Consider the following 8,693-nt stretch of genomic DNA (forward strand, 5'->3'; position numbering starts at 1 on the left):
CCAGCCGGTGGCAGTTTCAATTCGGCGCGCGCACAAATCGGCCGCTAAATTCTGAACATTTTCGGAGTGTTATTTTTGAAATTTTTCCTATAGAAATTATTGGGTGTCAATGACAAAATCGAAGAGAAAATTCGCGATCACCGACAAATTTTTACCCAGGTTAGTTGAACTTTTTATACAGTAAAGTAGTAGTATCATGTGATAGGTTTGTGCTCGTCGGACCAGTTTTCACTAAAGCACATTGCACTTTTAACTCTTTTGTTTATGGTTGGTTCATATTTCATTTAAATATATTTTAAATAGACTTTAAATGCTAATAGTTTTATCTAAACTTTACCTTAAAAAGAATTTCATAAATACTTATAAAAAACTTAAAAAAATGGTACTCGAGAAACTCCTTAGAAGGTCAAATATTAAAGGATAAAGATTTAATAATTTTGGACTGATTAGATTGTATCCCTAATGATGATGGATTGATTGAGATGGATGTAAGGTGACATGATCAAGAAAGATGTAAGGAATGAAATGGCGGAAGACAAATTGTTTTGGAGGACGAAAACTGGTGCGACGACCCTACTTTAGTTGAGATAAAGAAAAAGAGATGATGGTGACATTAGAATTCTGAATGATTTCTTATTCATATAAATAGTAAAGGTAAGGGTTTCTACGCATGTAAAAACAAATGATAAAGCGATAGAGAACACAAGAAATAAGACGATGAAAGCCAAATAGAGATGGATTCAATTACTCTTGATTCACCATCACTAATTAATAAGCCCGCGAAATCAGAGCAAAATTGGGGCCATGGCAACCCTCTGTGGGAGGAGTATGACTTCTTTCAGGTGAGAGACTTTCCCTCTCTCTTACTTTTGCAGAGAGGAGGTCTCTCGTCTCGGAATGTTTTAAGAAAACGCTAACGTAAAAGCTGTTAGCTAATTAGCTATGTTACTATTTTTATCAACTAGATCCCTCGTAGTTATTGAGCACTATAATTACATTGCAATGGCTGTTTTCATTTCTTAATAATCTGATTTATCAACCCTGGAAAGGATTATGTATCATATCTGTATACCGTATTATAAGTAGCTATTTTAACAGTTTACCTTTACCTGTTTATCCTGTGTTTGCTTATTCTTATTCGGAATTTCTGGTATTCGTTTTTTGGGATTTACGGCTATAAATTCAGTTAATTTGGAGTATTGAATGTAAAAGAAATTATATTTAAGCGTGTCTGGAAAGGGTTCTGTTGCTGACGCAAAAACAGTTTCGAAAGATAAAAAAACATAAACAAGTAATTTATATTTGTTTTTTTAGGGAATGGAAACAGTCTTGATCGATATTACATAATATCTGTTTTTATTAATGCAGCTTTTTAATACGAAGGTTCTTTACTATACAATCTCAAGCTAAAGATAATCTTCAAAATAATGAAAAGTAAAGTTAAACCAAGGACGCGGGGAATTCTAGGTTTTTTAATGGAAATATGAAGCAAATAATTCCCAATGTATATTGCCAATTTTCCAAAGCTCAGTATAGCCTAAACAGATGTTATTAAATATGATCACTGGAATCCTTTAGCACTTAAAATTCAACTTAGCTAATTCGACTAGCTGTTGAAGTACAAGAGAGAATTCTTTCTTTGAACTAAAAGTTGCGTGGATACTTTCGTCTTAAAAACTTCCCACGTGTGTAGAAAGCGATCAATACGTTCGTTTAAGATGAAGTTTCGTTCTCGGTTAGTGACGTAGATGTTGGTAATGGAACTGGTTATTGGATGTTTACAACGGAATATGCTAAAACTGTTTTCTAGGTGAACTGGAGTGAACACGCGAGTCGCGCGTGGCCGCCGACCGGTCAACGAGGTCGGAACAATCGACTAACTAGTTGACAGTCACTGAACTTTAGGAAAAATTTCATGAGAAAGAATAACTAACTAATATCCTACTAATACTGTAGATGCGAATGTTTAGACGGATCGATGGATGGATGTTTGTTTGAAGGTATCTCCAAAACGGCTGCACGGATCTTGCTGAAATTTCGCATAGACATAGAACGCGATGTGGAAGAACACATAGGCTACTAAAATTGTTTTGTTTTTTAAGCGCGACGAAGTATATAGGATGTTTAAGAAATTGTGATTTAAAAGTTAAAATTTATTTTTAAAATGTAACTTTGATACAAACCGCTAAGTAATCACTTTCAACTGATAAAACATACTGTACATATTGGAATAAGGTATGAAAAGATAGGGAAAAACACCTACATAAGTCTGTCCATAACCCAGAGAGGAAAGCAGACACCAAAGTCAAGGAAAAGGGTTCATTTTTGTATAAACCAAATAATAGATATATAATTAGTACACAAACGATAACTAATTGATCTGTCCAATTCTACCTCAGTATCGCCAAATCTATCTAAAATTAACTCGTATGAAACCAAATAGAAAATAATAATCAAAATGCAAATCGTTAATCAAATTCTTACATAATCATGACACAAATTAAAATTATTATGTATCAGTTATATCCTCAATGTAGACCCTTCCTACAGAAGGCAACGTAAGTCTTCGAAACTGGCGAGATCTGTCGCCAAGCGACTTATGCAATACAATGTCATAGACGCGTACCCAACGCGCGTTGCCGACATTTCTATCTGTCATCGCTAAAGCCAGTAGCCCTAATCCTCTTTGTCAAGATCGGCATGAGAAAAGTTGCTCCGATTTTCAAGATGGCAGAACAAATCTATAAAGACATGTAGTTACTATGCCTGTACTGACGGAATAGAAGACGCGCGTTAACGATTCAACGTTGTGTGTACGAAGCGAGCGCAACGCGATTCCTGCGATGCAAACGTACAATATTAGATTCTACAATGGTAGGGCCGTAGATATTTTCTCGTTGACGACAACGTAGACCTTTACAAAAGTATTCATACACGTTTACCACAATGATGCCATACTTATTTGCTATTGCATCATGTCGTCCATCCAGTTTTTAACGAGCTATGGGACTTTATTATGCTAATTTATGCATTTTATATACTTACCCTGCTTATATAATGCACTAGTATTATTACTAAGTAATATTAATACTAACTTTTGCATACATTTGTTTAATTAAAACCTAAGAATATTATGTGCCTATTCGTATAAATATTTTAATATCATTCAACCAGTACTGCACCATTAGACATTTTAAAATATGTATAAATACCAGATATCTCGTTTATGTCTTGGGTTTTTACATTCTTCGATATTCTTATGTTTTTGACTCCTTATTCTATAGATACTTACTTACTTACGCCGCTGGCGCATTGACCTATAGTAGATCTTGGCCTCCAACACATGAGATCGCCAAACTCGCCTGTCTTAAGGCTTTTCCTGCCAGTCCATCGCTTGTAGCTCCCGCAGATCCAGCTCTACGGCGTCTCGCCAGCGGTGTCTGGGCCGACCGATTCTTTAGATACCATCATGGTTTTTAATAATTGTCTTTGGTATCGTGTTTTGCAATAGGTTTTGTCCTCAGAAGAAACACACTGATTAATCCATATCAGAAATGAATCAGAAACAAAGAATTGCACCCGATTCAATATTGTGTATGACCCAAAATGTAAATAAGGGTATGCATAAAATATATACGACTTCTTTTGTCTTTGTAATGCTTTATTTATTTGTTTATTATTTAAATTCCAGGCTCGCTAAAAACCTGTGCACAAGGAAAGGCAGCCGTCGAGCGAACACCGGTAACCGTCTGGAACACGCGGTGCTTACCCACATTCAGCACGTGCCGTAGACAGCCAGCAACCGCTACATCACCATCCATCTCCATCGGCTCGTACTGACTCAGTGAAGACTAACAGCAGCAATGGCCCGCGGTGACGACTGTAAGACCGCGTCTAGAGCTAATCAAGCCTGCAAACAATTCGACGTCACCGCTCCTTTCAAGTAAGATATAATACGGACCATAAATTATATTTCTTAGGAGAAAACAGAACAGTTATTTGCAGTAAAAATAACACAAAACAAGGTCAAAAGAATAAGACAAAAAGATCCAGTTAAGAAAAATTGCCTAAGAAAATGAAATAAGTATACTTCCACGGTAAAGTTTTGGAGTAATTTCTCACTGTAATAATTTTGGCACAAAAACAGACATTGAAATGTTCCTTCAAGTATCTATTAGCTAAGAATAGAGATATGTAGAGAGAATCTTTAAGGTTATATTTCAAGGAGACCTTTTTCGTTGCGTTTGACAGTGACGATGTTAATAAAAGTTAGTAATATATATAACTCATTATATCAAGGTCAAGCACTTGACTTGCAATCTGCAGGTCCTGGGTTCGAATCCCGCCATGTACCAAAGTGTTTTTCGATTTCCGATTTACATATTTACATTTATCCGACGTTCTTAGTTATTAAACCAACCCGCACTTGGCTAGCGTGGTTGACTATGGCCTAATCACCTTTAACTTAGGGTAGTCTCCGAGACCCTCGGTGGGGACGTATAGTGAGCTGATGATGAATATTAAAATTATCGTGTTACAGGAAGCCTATGGCAAATCCACCCGCCATTAAGCAGGAAGAAAAAAAGAAGGACTACGGCTCTTGGGGTCCCATCTTTAAGGACAAGAAGAACTTTACCGAGATGCATCTCTGCTGAACTGACGAACTACGGGCCAGATCATCTAAAATCATCTTTCATTATCACCACAAGAATCACAATGTAGTTTTAAAAGCTGCTACCAAAAAATTCTTTTTTTCAATAAAGACAATGTAATTTCGATCGATTGTTTGTGGTGTAGCTTCTCTCTTATCTATAACGGTTTAGGGTTTTTTTTTCTTCTGCGTACTAACAAGAATATGTATTTCATTATAACAGATTAAATATCATCACCATCCGCAGAGGATTTTTTGTTATGGACCCAAATGATGATGAGGATGGTCCTTATCTCGTACTCGTCATTGTGGCATATTACATTATTAATTTATTGTATAAAAAAATTGGCTAACGAATTATTAATAAAATAATTAGATTGTTTTATCCTTTCCGTTACTTTTTTCCAAATTTTATATGAAAAGCTTTATAGAACTAAAAAAATATTACAAATTTCGATAAGGAACATCTGTATCGAAATAAAAGATTGCAATCAAGTCCCTTATATTTTGACTTGTACAAAACACAGTTTCGAGGAAATGAGTTGGAAAAAAAAATGTTTTTTTAATAAACATAGTTGGGAAGTCTTTGTGTGTGAAATGGTCGGATCGCTTACTATGGAAGGCATCGGAAAAAGCCTATGTCCAATGGGCAGAGAAAGACTGATGATATTAAAAAAAAATCGTGAGAAATCCCTATTTAATGATGAAACGTAATGGCTGAGAATATAAATAATATAACAATATTTACAACCAACACATCAGGCAATAAACGGAATCAACGAGCATGTGACGCAATTTATCGTCGGAAAATATCAGTGGTGTTAAAATCACACAACACTTACCTTTAGCTTAAAACTTTTATGTTTCGTTTTTAATGAAAAAAGGAATATTCATTTGTTTAATAAGTAATATCTTAATCCTGTAGGATTCGTGTAAGTAAAACGGAACGTTGGTTGAATATAGAACAGTATTCAATTTTAAAATCAACGTTTTTTTTTTAAATTGGTTAGGCAACGAGTTTCATTTCAAACACCCGTGTTCTTAGTAAGAATCAAATAAAAAATAAAATAAACTTTTTATATACAAGATGGCAAACTGAATAGTTGTTTCTAGACGAAGTTTTACTTTCTTTTTAACAAGTTATTATTTTTTAGTTATTTTTGTAAAGGTAAATACATTGATTATGGTAAGTTATTATTACAAAGGGAAACTATATTTGAAACACTGATTAATTTTAAATAGTGTGTATGTAGTCCAAGTAACCCAGTGAAGAAAAATTCTATATGTTTTTGAAGATACAAATTAGTTAATACAAAAGAAATAAATCAAAAGCATTTATTTAAAAAATAAATTAAACACAACACTTTATTCATTCACGTTGCTCATCTGCGTTTTGAAACCAACTTCATTTAAAAGATTCTTGCTCTCGAAAATTAATGAACTGTTTCATAAGTGTTCCTTTTCTCCTCTCTCTTTCCCACACCACTTCTCTACAATGTTCGCATTTCATTGCGTGAAATCCTGCCTTGGTAATGAATAACTGAGAGGGACTGAATAACTTTACGAATTAACGTACCTATTATATTTAATTTTTGATTAAATTGATTGTTATAGGAATTATGTCTTATATGAGTTTGCAAAACAGATTAAACACAAACCAATGGAGAACATCTAAGTATCTATTCTGCGTTTTCTATGATGAGTAAATATTTAGAACGCCAAATCATTTCCCTAGTGAACACAAACTTGTACGTATTTTAAGTCATTTTATCTTATGTATTAAGAGAAATAAAAAAGTAATATCACCAAAAATCGCATATGTAAATAAGTAAAAACTGGCTGAAAAGAAAAAAACACAAGAAACACTGGATATAAAAAGAAAACATTCGGTGAAAGGCGTTTTCCCGCGCTTCAGTTCACGGCCGCAAGCAAACACCGCCATTCATTCTTCATATATTTCTGAGAATGTCGCACTTCTGAGCACATCTTATTCAAAGTACAGTTATTTCCGTTCTTAAAGGTCAAGTAATATAAACATTTCGAAGGGACTCGAATAAAAATACATGGCGTTGCTTGCCAAATATTTTAATATTAAAATAAGCTTGAATGTTACTGAAAACCTTAGGAAATATTTGCTTAGTGAATTTCTATAAAATTTTACCAATTTGTTTTACATTAAAAGCACATTTTCTCAGTTACTTCAAATAATATTTGTTCATTTGCTCTCGACTTACGGAGGCGGGACGAAGAAAATACATTCGCAAAATTTATTATCAACAGAAATTGTATTTAATGTACACTAGCTGCCAACCGCGACTCCGACCGCGCGGAATTTAAAAAAAACTTAATTAGTAGCCTATGTGTTCTTTTACGTTCTATATCTATGCCAAATTTCAGTGAGATCCGTTCAGCCGTTCAAGAGATACCTTTAAATAAACATCCATCCATCCATCTGAATGTTCGCGAATTCAGATATGCCGGCTGATAGAGATGTATGGAAGAGTAGGACAAGGGTAGGTTCACACTTTACATACATTGTATACGAGTCTATAACTTTAATAAAAGATTGCTACCTTTTCTTTATTTATTATTATAAGCTCAACTACAAAACGGGTTAGTAATTCCGCATATTAATTTGGAATGAGACATATGGTAGAAGCGACTTAAAATAACAATATCAACGACTACCAACACCTACAATGGCTGCCATGTTTAATTTAATTGAAAACTTCATAAAAAAATTACAGAAATTATTATTAAAATTCTAGCGATGTACAAATTGATTATTTAATCACATCACATTTTGAACCCTATTAAGCCCATCTGCTTCCAGCAGTATCGTTTTGTTCCCGCCATAATAGTGTGACCGCCATTTTGATTCCCACTCTGTGCACAGATTATAGCTAATTGTAGCTCGGTTTATTTAATGTCACATAATACTTATTTATCTTTAATGCAGTTGGTGTTGTAATGATGTAAAATATTTAAAATGATATTTTTAATCCATTTCTTGATATTGTTTATAATTTTATCGTGTTTTAAAACAAAGCAACGAATTAGTTTTTTTGTTTTAGATATAAGCGTGTTTTCGTCTAGTATTTTGTACACATATTTAATTCAACATAAACATATTATGAACTTATTCTGTATGCATTGCATCGCATTGAAGACGCTAAGATGAGAGCATAGCGTGAGTATGTGATTAGTTTTAGTTCCCACATAATATGTCTTACTTTATATGATAACTAGCTGTAGCCCGCGACTCCGTACTAAAACTTAATAAGTAGCCTATGTGTTCTTCCAGAGTATGTTCTACATGTGTAGCAAATTTATTAAAATCCGTTGACCCGTATGAGATTTTTTCAAACAATCATTGGTCCATCTAAACTTTCGCATTTATAATATAAGTAAGATTAAATTTCGTGTAGTATAGTGTTTAGGAACTTTTGTGAAAGTTATTAGAATCTGCACTGCGTTAAAAAGTTCAAACTGGATTTGACTGAATGATGTTATCGTGCCAGGTACGGCTGAATTGAACGATGTTTAACCTAATGACGTAATTTTAGCATTATGGTGTTAGCTGTTTTAATCAATATAGTTTCTATAATTAATGCAAGGGGCTTTGTAATAAATATATAAATATTGAGGACAGACAGGACCTGCAGATTGCAAGTCAAGTGTTTGACCCCTGAGCCACCGACGCTCAATGTTATAATAAACTTATACAAAAAACGGATAAACACTCACATATATTTGTCCGGTGGCGACTCTTTAATACCAGTCCCACTCGCCCTGATGAAGGGCCCTCGATGGCCTCGAAACTAGTCGGTGCCGCCACCGGACGATTATACGTGAGTGTTTAGACGTTTTTATATAAGATTAAAACAAAATGTTTTCTATGTTTTTCTAAGAATATGGGAGATGTCATGTTTGTTACTGTATGTACGCCCTGAAAATTTACACTAATCGTAAAGTTAAATTTTCAGAAAAGATGGTCTACTAACGTTACAGTAGAGATATTTTACTTCATTACAAGTAACAA

General features: G+C 34.1%; 1 long non-coding RNA gene across 1 annotated transcript; it reads left to right on the forward strand.

Moving 5' to 3' along the window:
• LOC106122202 (uncharacterized) lies at nt 1–4,897 on the forward strand. Its single transcript, XR_001228088.1, has 3 exons — nt 1–159; nt 3,692–3,943; nt 4,541–4,897. It is a non-coding gene; the product is annotated as an uncharacterized LOC106122202 (long non-coding RNA).
• Nucleotides 4,898–8,693: the final 3,796 nt, after the last annotated feature.

The sequence above is a fragment of the Papilio xuthus genome, unplaced genomic scaffold, assembly GCF_000836235.2.
Source record: "Papilio xuthus unplaced genomic scaffold, Pxut_1.1 DF826933.1, whole genome shotgun sequence".
NCBI classification, from domain to species: domain Eukaryota; kingdom Metazoa; phylum Arthropoda; class Insecta; order Lepidoptera; family Papilionidae; genus Papilio; species Papilio xuthus.